Source organism: Notamacropus eugenii, chromosome 5 (assembly GCF_028372415.1).
Source record: "Notamacropus eugenii isolate mMacEug1 chromosome 5, mMacEug1.pri_v2, whole genome shotgun sequence".
NCBI lineage: Eukaryota > Metazoa > Chordata > Mammalia > Diprotodontia > Macropodidae > Notamacropus > Notamacropus eugenii.
This window is the reverse complement of record NC_092876.1, coordinates 492,755-509,295: the sequence shown is the minus strand read 5'-3', so window position 1 is coordinate 509,295 and position 16,541 is coordinate 492,755. Positions and strand designations below refer to the sequence as shown.

The 16,541-nt window shown below is 42.0% G+C and overlaps 1 protein-coding gene and 1 pseudogene across 1 annotated transcript in view; one reads left to right on the top strand and one right to left on the bottom strand.

Annotated features, from left to right (window-relative positions):
• The window catches only part of LOC140508088 (BOLA class I histocompatibility antigen, alpha chain BL3-7-like), a 104,349-nt gene that overhangs the window by 17,049 nt on the left and 70,759 nt on the right, over positions 1-16,541 (bottom strand). The gene's annotated exons all lie outside the window — the stretch shown is intronic.
• Positions 11,628-12,534, top strand: LOC140503143 (vomeronasal type-1 receptor 4-like; annotated as a pseudogene).

Sequence of the window (16,541 nt, the reverse complement as noted above, 5' to 3'; positions counted from 1 at the left end):
AGGTACCAGTAGTCTACAGCTATAAAACAATGAGCCCAACAATGCACTTTCAATTTCCACAAGGAGCCCAATGTCTTTATCTGGATGTACTGACTGACTTGTAGCTCACTGGACATCATAAGAAGATCAGAGACAGAGTGCCCATGGCATTTCAGTAGGAAACCAAGTCACTGTGCATCTCTTTCACAGGTCACAAAGCCTTCTAGCAGTTCTGGATCCTTGGGGTCATCCTGATACCAAGTACTGTTCCTTCTCCTTCTCTTCCTGTGTTCCAAGGCTAGAAGATGCATTTAGCCAGTTAGAGGTGGGAAGCCCATTAGTCTGTGGCTCAGGCGGCCCAAGAGCAGTGGCTTCTTTAGGACAGGATGTTCATCTTCAGATGGCCAGGGCCTGAGTGTAGGACGTCAGTCTTGGGGTCAAAGAGTTTGCAAGGTGGTGAAACCTAACAGGACAGAGTGAATCGGCCTCTTTAGGGAATCCCTACACCAGAACTAAAAGAAGGGCACCTGATGGAGCCAATGTATCAGTTCAGTCATTTCAGCATACATGACTGGTAGGGTTCATCATGAATATATGACCTACCAGCATCAACTGGGTGGACTAAGATAAACTCATGAAGGACAGATGGTCAAGGGTGGTCTGACATACAAGAGGAGAAGGACATAGGCCACAACTGGAAGTCTTGCATAAACAAGTGTGACATTCCAAGGAAAGGAAGCTAGAAGGAAGATAGTCCATGGACAAGATGAAGAAATACCCAAAGAGTTGTGAATATATGTCAGTCTGGGAGAAAGGGAGCTTCTTTATTCAATGAGAGGGTCATTGATCCCTCTGGGGAAATAGTGATGAGGAGGGAAAGAGTTGGGATGACAAAATATGAAACCCTCAACCTGAGACCTCTGTTTTCATGGTTTTCACAAGTATGGAATCTTCTTTGGGAAACTGTTTACAAAAAGATGGGCATTCACCAGAAAGAAGAACTACATCTGTTCAGTCACTCAGGTCTGTGGGGCTTAAGGGCCCTTTGCTCACTTGGAGGGGGCTCCCATGATGAGACTGGCCTCTAAATGCCCAACAGAGAATAGAGCGTATCCACAGGAAGGAGTAATTCCTTGAAAAGATGTGCTGGAAAGGACTCAGACCCAAGAACACTCATCCTGGGGTTGGCCCACAGTCCATCTGGCCCCATATTCCCACTTTGATGGAGCTCCAAAGTCCCAGCAGGAGTTCATAGAATTAAAATATCTTTGTTCCTTCAGATAAGTGCCCCTTATGGGATCACAGTGTCATAGATAGAGAGCTTAAAGGGATCTTACAAGCCCTCAGATTCAACCCCTGAATTTTACGAATGAATACACTGAGCCCCAGACAGTTTAAGTGATTTGTTCATAGTAACACTGAGGTGTCTGTAGGTGTCTACAATGGGATTTGAATCCAGGTCTTTTTTACTGCAAGCACAAGGGCTTATGCCCTGTACTATGCTGAAACACCTGTATAGTGCTTTGAGGTTCACAAATTCCTTTACATGCAATATTTCATTCACAAGTCACATGACAGTATCTGCAAAGCACTTTGCCCATCTTAAAATGTTAGAGAAATATGAGTTATCTCATCCCTTCTTAACCCTTTCCTGACTTCTCCTGACTCCTGCCCCTGTGCTCTCGGCTGGGAAGCTTGGCTTATGAAAAATCTTGAGATCCTTCAAGAATATCTCCCACAATCCTTCCCTTCTCATATCTCTATTGGGCAAGAAAAGAGGGTGCTTGCAAAGTTACCCTGAATGGATCCTTGAAGGAAGGCCAAATTACAAATTTGTACTGTTTTTCATATTTCTTTTTTTGACAGTATTGTAATTTTTAATTACTATTATATTTTTCCCTACATATGCAAAATCAATCTTTAACATTTGTCCTGTAAAATTTTTGAGTTTCAAATTTTCTCCTTCCCTCCCTCCCCTCCCCACCTCATTCAGAAGGCAAGCAATCTGATATAGGTTATACATATGCAATCAGGCAAAACATTACTCTATTTCTATGTCGTGTTGTAAAGTAAAACACAGTCAAAATGCCCCAAGAAAAATAAAGGAAGTTAATCAAAGGTATGCATGATCTGCATTCAGACTCATCAGTTCTTTCTCTGGAGGTGGAGAGTTTTCCTTCATAAGTCCTTCAGAACTCTCTTGGATCACGGTATTACTGAGAACAGCTCATCCATTCACAGTTGTTGTTACTGTATACAGTGTTCTGTTGTTTCTGTTAATTTCACTTTGGATCAGTTCATGTTTTCTGAGAGCATCCTGCTCATCTGTTCTTACAACACAATAGGATTCCATCACAATTATATACAACTTGTTCAGCCATTCCCCAATTGATGGCCACCCCTTCAATTTCTAATTCTTTGCCATCACTAAAAGAAACACTTTATAATTATTTTTCTACAGATAGGTCCTTTTCTGTTTTGTTTGTTTTCATGTCTTTGGGATACAGACCTAGTAATGGTTGGTTGGTGGTTGTCCTTCATCTTCGAAGAGGAGCAAAACGACTTCACCATGACAAAGTGAAATTTCAGTGTGTCTGACTGGGGCTGATCAGACCAATAGGAGCTCAGAATGCTCTACCAGAAGTTGGGCAGATAGTCCGTGTGAAGATTTGGGGTGGATATCCCCAATTTGGGCATCCTGTGTTTACTTTGTGCTATACCAATTCTGCTTTGCTCAAATAGCAGCGCACCTTTTCTTATGTGGGCACACCACGCTGAGCAATCCTGCGCCAGTGTCTCCCATGTTGCACAGCCAAATCCAAAGTTCTTGAGAGAGACCTGGAGAGTGTCCTCATATCATTTCTTCTGGCCACCATGTGGTCCCCTGCCCCATGCAAGCTCTCCAGGATATAGTCTATTTGGCAATTGTACATTTTGCATTCGAGCAACGTGGCCAGGCCATCAGAGTTGAGATCTCTGAAGCATATTTTGAATTCTTGAAAGTTCAACTTGAGCCACTTCTTCAGTGTCTGGTACCTTACTCTGCCCAGTGATTCTCAGAATCTTCCTAAGACAATTCAAATGGAAGCAATTCATTTTCTTGGCATGGAGCTGGTAGACTGTCCATGTTTCACAAGCACATAGCAATGAGGTCAGCACAATGGCTCTGTAGACCTTCAGTTTGGTAGTCAGTCTAATGCCTCTTCTCTCCCAAACTTTTCTTCAGAGCCTCTCAAACACTGAACTAACTCTGGCAATGTGTGCCTCAACCTGATTTTCAATGTGTACATCCCTTCAAAGTACACTACCAACATAAGTGAACTTATCCATAACTTTCAAAACTTCTCCATTTGTTGTAACTGATGGTTCCACATATGGATGTTGTGGTGGTGGCTGATGGAGTACCTGTGCTTTCTTGTTGTTAATTTTTAGGCCAATTTTAGCCCAGGCAGCAGAGAATTGATTCATACTTTGCATCATCTCAGCTTCAGAGGCTGCACTGAGTGCAGAATCCTCTGCAAAGAGAAAACCATGCACCAACACTCCCTCCACTTTGGTCTTGGCTTGTAACCTTTCCAGATTGAAGAACTTGCTCAGATAGTTGACTTTGATGATGTGTTCATCCTAATCGAAAGCATTTGACAACATGGATGAAAACATCACGCTAAAAAGCAGGGGAGAAAACACACAGCCCTATTTCACTTCATTGGTTACTGGGAAGGTACAAGAGCATTGTCCATTATCCAGAACCTGGGCAAACATGCCATCATGAAATTGACATACAATATTCATGAACTCCTCTGAGCAACCAAATTTTGACATAATTTTCCACAAACCCTCATGACTAACAGTGTCAAAGGCCTTGGTCAGATCTACAAACGTTGTGTACAGCCCTCTGTCCTGCTCCTGGAGTTATCGGGCAGCAAACACCATATTGACTGTTCCTCAGCCCTTTCTGAAGCCACATTGGCTCTCAGGTGTATGACCATCTTCCAGGTCAAGGATCAGCCTATGCAGGAAGACTCTAGCAAGAATTTTTCCAGCAATGTGTGAGAGAGATCCCCCTGTGACTGTCACAGGACAATCTATTCCCTTTACCCTTAAAGAGATGGATAATGGAGGCAACCTTGAACTCCTTGGGGATAACCTTCTTTTGCCATATAACCTGGAAAATTTCAGTCAACTTTTTTGTGAGCATCTATTCCTAGTAATGGTATTACTGGATCAAAGAGTATGCAGCTTCTTGACTTAGCTCTATGCTTAAGTGAGGCTCTGCTTCTGAGTGGAGTGAACACTGTTCCAAGCTTCAGGTTTCAACTATTTTCAGAGATAATTTTGGGGACCTGTAAGTTTTTGGTTCTTCTAAGGTGGTGTGATTTAGGGAGAGGTGTATATACTACTTTCTTCCCTTTGCTCTTGTCTTTGAGTGACCATAAGCACTCTTCTGCTCTGGAACTGTGACCAGCTCCCTTGGTCCCAGCTCCCTTGTGCCCACAAGCTCTGGTGTCCCCCTGATCCTCCTTCCTCTGGAACTGAGACCCAGGACTGCAACCCATATTCCAATATGAACAGTACAACAGAGTCCTGTGCCCCTGTAATCTCCTTCTGACCAGGTGTCTGATCCCCTTATCATCTGTAGTTTGAGAGGTCTGGGAATAACCGCTATCATTACTGATTTAGTTACCCCAAAGGCCCACTGTTGGGCTGTTGGGGTGTGGCTTGTGCTGGAGTGTGCTCACCCTTCCAAATTGTCTTATTCTGGAAGATTGTTTCACCTGATCCTTTTGTGCCTTCTGCCACTCCAGAATTTATTTTGAAGCCTTATTTCAAATTGTTCCTAGGGGTTTGCTTGAGAGCTCAGGTCACTGTTTTCTCCACTCTCCTGTTTTTCGTATTTCTTATGAAAATTGGAAAAAGATGATTTTTAATTTAAGAAAAATTAATATTCTCCAAACTAATAGCATAGACATTCATGTGCTCATGACATCGAGAAAGAGAAGTCCTTCTCAGAATTATGGAGCAAGCAAAGCTTGTGGGGAGCTCCTCAATTCCCTTTTGTTCTGGGTCTCCCCTCCACATGGGCAATTGTCTTCTTTCTTCAGCTATCACCACACCTGGAACATCCCAGTGAACTCATATTTCCCAAGTATCCTGCCTATTGTTTCCACTCTGTAGTTTGACTTTCCTGAGCAGAACTGCATGTTCAGGAATTGACCTTCGTATCCCTGAGGCTGCTCTGAGGAGAATACACAGCCAGCTGGGCCAGCCAGATTAAGATAAGATGAGAGTGGAGGAAATGAAGATGTCTTTTTGGATAGAGATCTTTGAGGAATTCATCTAAAGGAGCCACTGGTGATGAAGCTGCCATGCATCTTCTCAGGTCGTTGGAGAAGCTTCTGATTAGAGACACTTCTCTGAAATCTGACTCCAACCTCTCCCAGTCCCGCCACTGAGCCTCCTTGCATTCACCTTTGTCTATAGTATTAGATCCTCATTAGATTTTTTTCCTAATTGTTCAAAGACTCACTCATGCTACAGTGAGAAAAGGAAGATTATCATCATTCTCATTAGATATTTTAATCCTTTCCCAAACTCCTAATGGCATAATTGGTGCCACAAGATCTGCTTTTGAAGTTCCCCAAGAATCACTTCCTATTTCCTGGATTAACAGAAGGGATGCCTTGACATCCTCAGAGGAGAGGAACAGGAATAGAAACTCTCCAAGTCAGTGGGCAGCAATTGTGCATGTTCTGGGTGCGGTTTTAGGAGTCAGTTTGAAAGTCACATGATGCCTGTGTGATCAGGAGAAAGCACAGGTTGGGGGGGTAAGGGAGCTGCTCTAGTGAAGGGGTTGAGAAGCATCCTGAGATTTTCTGCCTGGGCATTGGGAAGCCCATGTCAGGGCAGAGTCTGGCCTGGAGATTACTAGATACAAAGGGCTTCCTGTCTTGGGCTTTAAAGTCCATATCTTTGTAGAAACACTTAGTCATGCCTCTCCTTTTCTAGCCCTACCCAGAACAGCAGGAGAGGCACAGGTATAGTAGGAAAACATGAGGCTTTGCCATTTCCTGAATATATTTAGAAGGAAAACACTGGTGTGATAATGGTGGCTGGAGCTCCACCATTTGGGTTACCCGAGATCTGTGATCATTATGTGCATTTCTTCTTTCAGAAATATAACATTTGCTCCTCTTACCTTTTAGGAAAGAATTCTTCATCTTCTTCAGTTTCAGCCTGTCAGTACATTGTTGTAAGGCACTCCTGCTGAGGCCGTGCCCTCTACCAGTGCAACTGGCCTGTGTCCTGCAATGTGGAGTATTGCCTCAGACACCAGAAGCTTAAATGACTCGTCCATGGTCATGGAGCCACTATGTGCCAGTGGTAGGACTTGAACCCACTCTCACCATTACACCACTACATTAGGGCTAGGGTCATGCCTATGGATAGACTTCGATTGACCTGTTTGTGTCCAGTATAATTGAAGGTTCTTGAGAACAGGGACCGTTTAATGCGCTTCTATTTGTATGCCCAGTGCGTGCTACCCAGTAGATACTCAAACGTTTGCTGACTCAGCATATTGTCTGTCTTGGATATCTATTTATAGGGATGTTTATGTGAAAATATGCTCCCCATGATAGCTTTTCTTTTTATTATGATCGCGTTGATTTTGTTCATGCAAGAGGTTTTAATTTTTTTTAAGGTTTTGTGATCTTCTTTACTCCTTGCATTAGAAAAAACTCTCTCCAAAACCAGTTGGCAACTATGGTTCCTCTTGCATTCCTGAACATTTCTGTTGTGGTGGTTGTGGTAGCCTATATATTCCATGAGATGGAGCTAGGCGGTACAGTGGAGAGAGCTCATAATGCTTATTATCTGTATGACCCTGGGCAAGTCACTTAAGCCTGTTTGCCTCAGTTTCCCCATCTGTAAAATGAGCTTGATAAGGACACGCCAAACCAGCCAAGTATCATTGCCAAGAGAACCCCAAATGGGGTCACAAAGAGTCAGCTGCGACTGAAATGACTGAACAACATCATATTTGATAAACTCCAATAATAAGGAGCTATCACCCTCAGGATGAAGTATGAAGGTCTTTGTCATTTAAAGCTCTTGAGAACTTGGGCCCTTCAACCTGTCCAGGCTTCTGAGACTTTACTTGGCACTTTGCCTAAAGGCTTTTGCAAACTTTAAAACGCAATATAGGAGCTAGCCAGTGTTATTATTACTTTTGATGATGATGATGATGATGAAGAAAACTCTGCATATGCACAACAGGACCTGTAGTTCTAACCCTTTTCTGTGTCTAACATAACCCTAACCCGAATCTGAAAAGAGGAAATGATCATATATTTCCCTTATTCCTTTTGGGTCAACATCTACAGTCCCTTGAAAGAGACATCACCTTTAGAATAGAAGTTGGAAAAAACTGTTCCTTGGATAAGCCCCATCGTGACGTGGAGCTCAGCTTCTCTGGGCAGGACTAAAACAACAGTGAAGTTTAGAGGGAAGCGGTGACTAGGATGCTGACTCCAGTGTTTTGTTAGCATGTTCTTCCTTGGGAATGAAGCAAAGGGAATGATATGGCTTATCATCCATATTGTCCTGTTCTTCTCCCAAGACCCTTTGATGGATTGGACATATTTTATTCCCAGTTGCATCTAATCAAGGGCAAATGTATCTATTTCTGCTTTGTACCTAGTTACTCTTTTAATTGTCCAAAATGACAAAGTTTGATTCTGTGCTCAAGTCCCTTCACAAGACAGACAAGTCTGTGACTGTTTCAATGCAGGAATTACAATGAAGGGATTCAGTGAATCATGTCATGTTGCAGAGAATACATGACTTTGGAGGAAGAAAGTAAGATTTTTAATGGGACAAAACATGGTTTTGGGGGAAAGGACAATGTGAAATGTAACAGAATGACTAAACATTCATGAATCAATCCCCGCCCAGATTTGGGACCCTAAACATATTTATGACCAACTGTATAACATATATGTATATGCATACATTCACATACACATATATACATATGTGTGTATGCATGTGTGTACATGTGCATGCGTGCTTCTCTCTGTGTGTGTATAGTCAGGCTAATGCACATGGCATCAGTTCATACAGTCATTCCATGTAGTTTTTATACCTGGCACATTTTTAACCTGAAGATAGACAGGTAAATTTGTAGCACAAGAATAAATTTCTCAGCAATGTGGGAACTCCTAGGACAGGCCATGAAACCATATACTACCTATGTCCTCTCCTCGTCTTGGCCACATGACTTGTCTACCTCTCTCGTTCTTGTGTTTTTTCCCCATACAAATACCTACTTTTTGTCTAGGTGGAAAAAGAGACTCTGCATTCACACATTTCCTTGTTGTAAGATGGAGAACATTAAGTGTGAGTCCTGTGTTCAATGATGCGAATTCAATCCTTTAACATTTTTTCTCCTCCTCTGGACAGAGTGTCATATATAATGCTCTTGCTTGGTCTCCCTCAATACAACTACTATCCCCACAATGCATCAGAACAGTTAGAAGTCTCTCAATCCAAGAAGTGGAACCAAACTCCCCAGAAAGGTAAGTCTGGTCTAGGGTTTAAGGGAGATTAAGAAAGTTCAGTTGACATTCTTCGACTGGGGCATCCCAGCTAGATTTTAAGTTTGGAGGAGCCCTTATCAACTTCACGTAACTCAGCAAATCAGGAAAGTAGGGGATTGTCACAGAAACCCACCAAAGGCCTCTCTAGATAATTTCCGATCCTTTCAAGTTCTCTGGAAGAAGAGGTATGAAACTTCATATCCTAAAGGGTCTACTTTTTCTAAAGTAATGGTGGCTTTGTTGTCTTAACTAGACAGAGGATCCAAAATACACAAGTTGAGAGATGAAGAAAGGGAGAAACATTTAGTTTCTGCTGAAGTTTCCCCAGTCAAAGTCTAAACAGGATGGTACTATATCAGACATAGAGGCTTACAGGGAACATGGGAGGCATTTTTACCAGATGGAAGTCATTTCAGCGTTTCTTCCCATCATTAACATTATTGACAGTGTTACATGGTCAAGTTCCTTAAGGGTGGTTCAGGGTAGAGACAGATTTCAGAGTCAGAGTTTTCCATTTAAATATGGAAAGATCCAATGAGTTAGCCATGTGATCTTGGACACAATTTCCTAGGAAGGACCTTGGGGAGAAAGACATGGACCTGGGATTTGATCCAGAGAGTCAAGTAATGGGATTCACAAAGATTAGTATTGGATATGGCATTCTGTTTCCTTTCCTCAACTCTTCTGCGTTAAGGAGGGAACCAGAAGCCCGAGCATGAAAGGATGTTTGGTTTGGGATGCCTTCAGAGCAGTGAACCACACCTGAGTTCTTTTCTCCACTTAAGAGACACATCCCAGGTATTACTAGGATTTGTGATCTCCCCAGGGCAGATAGCCTTCCAAATTTCCTTAAGGAGTGAGAAGAGTAATTCAGACTGAGATCAAGATGAGTGGAAGATTGCAGAGTCTTTTGTGGAATCAAGAAAAAAGGATAGTATTTGCTGTTCTTATATCATTTACACCTCTCTCCTCTTGCAATATTTCTTTTCAAAATTGTTTGCATTTCTGTCCAACCATCTTTGGATTGATTCCCCTTGAAAATAGCTGCATACCACGGCAACAAGAGACACACCTGACCAAAGACTCCACATGCACCCCTGAGAGGGGTGAGAATGAATGTGGTAGAAAGAGAAAGTAGAAATGGTGTGAATAATACAGAGAGTTGAAGAAAGAGGAGGGTCAGTACAGCCTTCCTAGACAGTCTTTGGGCTCAATTTAAATTGAATAAATATGTCAGGCAGCAGGATATCAATTTACTCTCACCATCTTTCCTGGAAATCACTGGAATTGCCACATGGCTCCTCTCATCATTCCTCTGACTTTTCAGACCAAAACTCCCTTCTCTAGGATCACCTCCTGCCCCCCATATGTCATCACGCCGTTCAGATTGTAAACTCCTTTGAGAAGAGGGACTTCTCCTTTTTTATTTGTATCCCTAGGGCTTAGAATGGTCCTTGACTTCCTAAATGTTTCTTCATGCATTCATTAATTCAATCATTCCTTCATTCACTCAGTCAGCCATTGAACCAGCTGGTGACTTGGTTCGTACAACTTCCTGAGATGATCTCTCTTCTCTAGTATAGGATGTCTCCCTTCTATTCACAGTCCAGCTCCTACAGTTCCTCAAATATCCCATCTACATTGCACTTCCTCTAAACTCCCAGAGAACATATTATCTATATGATTCATCTGGCATTTCAATTGCAAGTCATGTCCTCATTCCTTGATGTCATGGTCTTTTTTAAGAAACAAAGGACAAATACAAAATGTCCTAGGAACAACCTGCACTGCTTCTTATTTCTTCTTGCTACTTTCTGGAATTCTTCATTCAGGTGGGTATATCTTTCACTTTCTCCTTTCCCTTTCCCTTTCCTTCTTTCCTCAGGTATTGAGTACTTTTGATTTGTAATATTTTCTGATAGCCGCTTCAGGAGATTACTAAAGAAATGGAAACAGTCCTTAGAACTGAGAAGTCTTTTTTCTGGTCCATTATCACAGGGAATGGGCAGCTAGGTGGTGCAGTAGATAGAGCACCAGTGCAGGAGTCAGGAGGACCTGAGTTCAAATCTCACCTCACACAATTGACTCTCACTAGCTGTGTGACCTTGGGCAAGTCACTTAACCCCAGCTGCCTCCTCCTGGGTCATCTCCAGGCATCCTGATGAATACCTGGTCACTGGATTCAGATGGCTCTGGAGGAGAAGTGAGGCTGGTGACCTGCACAACCCTCCTCACTCAAAAAACAAAGTCAAGTGCAAGTCATGTCATTATTTCTCTGATGGCATGGTCTTCTTTGTTAACGAAGGATGAACACACCACAGGGGAGAAAGAAATACAAGCATATATAGAAACATAAAACAACTCTGGCATTGTCACAAACTAGAAACCCATTGCATTCTGTGCCTGTAGGGAAGACTAGAATAATTGGATCTCTCTGAGCTTACCGAGCTGCCTGCACAGGGCACCAATTTCTTCAATGTATCCTTATTAATGTATATGTTTCTTTATTTATTGCCATCCTAAGTGAGGAAAAGGTTTATTTATGTTTTTCTATATACAACACTTATTTCAGTCCTTGGCTCTTATCAAGCAATTAATAAATGCTTGGTAACTGGATGGTTAATAATGATTGATGTTTCCCAAAGCAAAAATGTTACTTAAGAAATTGGATTCAACTCAGGTCTTAGAGGTTGAGTTTAATAATTTTGACCACATATGTCTCTACACTGCTCCTAACCAAACATAGAGAGTACTCTGTACGACTATTATAATCATATATCATATGATCATTATGAAATTATAATCATAAGGATAATTATTTGAATATTTGACTAATTACAACTCCCCATACCTAACGTCAATCCATTGTTGACAGACCTTATGGAGCAAGCATCATTGTAAGAGTTTCTGTAAGAAGGACTGGATGAAATATCATCAGTATTTTCTTCCTCTTGGATTTGAAAAGCAGCATTCAAAAGTACCATCAATTTATGTTTTCTTGTAGGTCTATCTGACTGTCATGGACATTCTTCTCCCCCAAAGACAAAAGACATGATTCTGAGTGTTTTCTTCTTTTCCCAAACAGGAATTGGAGTTACAGGGAATTCCTTTCTTATCAGTCCCTTCATCATCATGTTTCTCAGTAGACAGAGGCCTAGACCCATAGACACACAGCTTGCTTTGGTCAACTGGTGCTTCTATCAAAGGGTGTCCCTCAGACAATGGTAGCCATTGCAATGAAGAATTCCCTGGATATCATTGGCTGTAAAATTCCCCTCTACCCTCCCAGAGTTGTTCAATGCCTTTCTGTCCCCTTGACCTGCCTCTTGAGTGGCTTTCAGGACAGCACCATCAGCCCAACAACTCAAGTTCAGCAGATCTTAAAGCTAGAGTCCAAAAGCACATCCTTCCTACTCGTCTCCTATAGATTTTCCAGCTGCTTCTAAATGTCTTTTATTCTACAGCAATTATTGATCCCAAGCACATCAGGAACATCACTGAGACACAGCATTATGGATACTGTTCGCATTGAGTTCCTTCTGGATTTTGTGCTTCCCTGTGTGCTTTCATTCTCTCAGTCCCTGATGCTGTGATTAAGGGATTCATGGTCTTTGCCAGAGGCTACTTGGTGTTTCTGCTGTACAGGCACCACAAGCACATAGAGCCAATTCACTTTACCTGCATCTCTGCCTGAGTCTCCCCTGAGACCAGGGCCACCAAAACTATCCTTCTACCGAGGAGCATTTTTGTCTCCTCTTATTCCCTTGATTGTGTCTTGGCAGCTTCTCTGTAATTTATGAAGTCCCCACCCTGGCTCGTGCACACTTCTGCATTCATGACCTTTTTTTTCCCAACTATTCGTGCTTGCTTGTTGATTAGCAGTGACTCACAAGTTCCCTAGTGCTGCTTTACTCTTTATGGAAAGAGAAGCTCCAATTTCAGTGGTAACAACATGTAAATATCCTCTGTCATAGGTGACCCATGGAAGGTTCCAGTCAGGTGGAAGGAATTGTGACAACAGATAAAGATGAATAGTAGAAAGAATTCTGCTATCTAGCCTCAGCTAACACAAGCATCCCTAGAGCTATCCCTCAAGTGCTGCAGAAATATGTGAATAGTCAAGTCACCAAAAGGCCAGGTTGAGAGCAAATGGGAAAGTATAGAGTACAATCCATTAGGATTTTGAGTGGTACCAGCATTCCCTACATTATCTCCACAGGGTCTCAGTTCTCTTCCTGAACTACAGAAGACAGGCTTTAGGGAATTCTGGATGGATACTGGTCCATGTGCACAACCCGGGAGATCAGCCCAATCCTTGGGTTGCTGGGTAGCAGGCTGGGGACTAGCTGGCTGGCCGCTTAGCTGACTCCTGAGTAGAGAGAGAAGACTTGGGGGACTTCAAAGAGGATCCAGGATAGCACTACAGAAACAGAACCTGAAGTCAGCAGAGTCTCAAAAATCCTAGTCTAAGAAAGTAGCATTGGGCATTCAGAGAAAGGTCCAGGGAGGGCAGTAGTTGCCTGAGTGAAGCTATAGGAGAAATATCTTGGGCACATCAGTCTAAATAAAACCTGAAGCCAGTGATGTAAGCCAGTGTTGGTAAGGGGAAGACCAAGCTGGAGAATGCCAAAGGGGTGAATGGAGTTTGGAACAATCGTGCTACCAGGGGGCAGAAAATAGTCTAACCTCGACGAGTGTGTAAGAATTAGAGATGAATGAGGGACAGGGGTGGGGGTATGCGGGTGTGTGTGTGGCGACAACAGCAGGGGTCTTGTGAGAAAGTGTGAAGGTCTCTTGAGGACAAGCAGTGGTCATAAGCAAAAGAAACTTCATAAGAGAAAGAACTGGGGGATGGGTGGTGGTGGTGGAGACCAACAAGGAGAAAGAGAGAGTGAGAGAGGCAGAGAGACTTTGAGAGACAGATAGAGAATATGTCAATAGCTGGGAGTGAAATACGCAGCCATAGAGAATGAATGAGAGACATTCCACCCTAAAGAAAACAGAACGCAGAATGCATGATTGTGTTGCTTCAGGAAGAGAGAATGGAAAGCCACAGGCATCCCCTCCCATGTTGGGGCTGATTCTCTTTTGCCTCAGCTGCAGTCAAAAAGACCAGTGGTGACCAAATGGCTCACCATCCAGATTCTTGAAGGAAAAGGGTAGAGGAGGAAAGAACATGAAAGCAGAGAATTGGGAACTGAACAAACATGAGGAAACAAAACCTCAAGAAATGGTGGGGAAATGAAGCAGCCCACCAGGCACCTCCAGAGAAGGACCTTAGGGGAGCCAAATGGAGGTGAAAGAAGCACGCTATTTTTTTTAAAACACCTTCTCTCCCCTCCACGCTGTCCCTGTGGGTTTTTGGTTATTCTTGTTTCTTATGTTTTCTCTTTTGCTTATTTTGGGTGGGGGAGTCTTGGTTACACATATGGAACTTTCATCAAACTCCTTATTGTCTTCAGAGAGAACAAAGGGAAGTTCGGTTTGAGGGAAAGAGAGAATGGAGCTGGCACTTCAAACAATTTACAAAATTTTCTCTTCTACGCAAGAGGTAAAATATAATGGGAGATAAATAATCCATGTGGTGGAGGAAAAATGAAAAGAGGAGGAGGAAAAAGGAGATTTAGGGGGTCAAATGATGTCCCTTTTGCCATCCTCTCTCTCCCCTGTCCAGAATGCAGAGAATAGGATAACCACTGTCCTTGGGAGGTCAGGGAAAACACATTTCCACCTTAGAAATGTTGCTTCAAAGAAACATCTTCTTTGTTAAACTATCCCTTCTTATCCTTTGACCATTTATGAATAGAATAATGTCTCCTATTCTTAGAGATTTCACAAAGTCCTGTTTATATTTTACATATGAGATTGCTGATCAACTGTTTATAAAATTAATGTTTCTCCATTTTCTGCTTTCCTCCTTTTGGCCACAGTTATTATTTACAAAATATTTTTAAAGTTCCTTCCATGAAAATTATACAGTTTACACATAGCTTTGTTCTCTATCTCCTCTTTCTTCCTATATTATTCACCTACCCATAACTCTGAGAGGTAATATCTTCTGTGTTCTAACTTTCTTCTATATTTTCCCTCTATATCTAGTCTACATTTCCAGTTGTGGTACACCGTCTAAGATGTCGGTCTCTACCAAGCTTCTGCCATTCCACTTTCCAGTTTTCCCAACAACTATTTTAAGCAAATAATGAATTCTTCTCCCCAAATCTTGGGTCTTTACCCTTGTGAAATACAAACTTATGGTGTTGACTTGCTTCTGTCAGTTGTATATCGTCTCAATTCCATTGATCTGTCTTTCTATTTCTGAGCCAGAACCACATAGTTTTCACAATTGCTGCCTTAGTAAACACCTTTAGATGTGACACTATTCAATCTCCATCCCTCACATTTTGTTCATTATTTCCTTTCATATTCTTGACTTTTACTTTTTCCAAGTGAATTTTACTATGTTTCTCTCATTTACATTCTTATTTTTACTCACTATTTATTTCCCTTCTCAGTTGACTTTGTGGGGTTGAATTATTTTCTCCCCTTCCCCTTGCATTCCTAATTTTAGTATGACGGTGGAAGAGGAAGCTCTCAAAGAATGGCCACAATGTTTTACAGTAAAGCATGAGACCAGTAGAGAAAGGAAGAAGAGGGTGACATGATTAGTTTGCTACTGAAGTGAGTAGGAAAGGGTGAGGGTTAGAAAGCTGGAGTAGGATCATCTTGCTTCAGTAAGAGACCGGTTAACATTTTTAGCTGGCATAAATTTGTAGTGAGACAAGTGCCATGAATCTCTCCACTTCCATTCAGCAGCATGTGAGTAAAACTTAAGAAGGTGAATGGCAGGAGTCGTCCAAGGTTGGTATGTGGCAGCATGTGATGGATGATAAGTGAGCAGGGGATTCAAGTGCAGAGAACAGGGCACAATTGATTGAGTCAAGATTGAGAAAGGAGGAGAGTGTAGCCATAGGAGAGGCTCTGACCTGAGATAATCCTGCTGGAAGGTGGGATGAGAGGTTACTGTGGGGATGAAGAGAAGGCTTAGTAATACACACACACACACACACACACACACACACACACACACACGCACACACACACACATATGCATAGGGTGAGAAGAAAAGTAAAGGAAATTCATCATTCTTGATCATGGAAATGAAAAGCTCATAGATGATGGCACGAACAAGGTTATGACCATGTTTGTGTTGTAGCTGAGAGGGAGTAGAAGAGTAGGTCATGGGATTTGTGTAAATTCAGGAATTGGAAATTTGGGACCTTTGAAGGAGCACCAATATATTGATGAACTAGAGAAAGATTGTAACCCAGGCAATGACCTTGTGAGAAAAAAGGGTGAACGTTTTAGGTGTCAGTATATAAGATCTATGAGAATCTAGGCTGGGAGATAATGGTATGCTAGGATTACTCAGGAGGTGGGAAATCCTCTGTCCAATGACTTGAAGAAGATGACTAAGAGATCTGTGCCCACAGAATGCCTTCATTTTCCTCTTTAATGTTAGGAGTGCTCAGTGAAGAAATGGTCCTTTGTGAAAGTGGATTAAGAGAAACATTATTATATACATTGTATACAATGAAGAAATGCTGATGATATTTCCAATAAGATCTGATGTAAAACAAGGATGACCAAACCTGGTCCCAAAAAGACACAGGAGAAGTCACTTTCCCTTCTTTGCCGAAGTAGGTAACGATCAATATGATCAATGATCATACATGCAGTGTCAAACTTTTTGAATGTGTTTGATTTCCTAAATTTTTTTTCTTTTTTAATTTCTTGTTATGTGGATTTGCTTTCTGGAAAAGGAAGTTGAAAGGGGAAGGTATTTGGGGAAAAGACTAATGGGAAAATACATAAAAACCAAATGGATAAGATTTTATTTTAAACCTTTATAGCCAAAAAGAAGAACTTGAATTTTAGCCTAGAAACACTGAAGGCTACAAGGATGG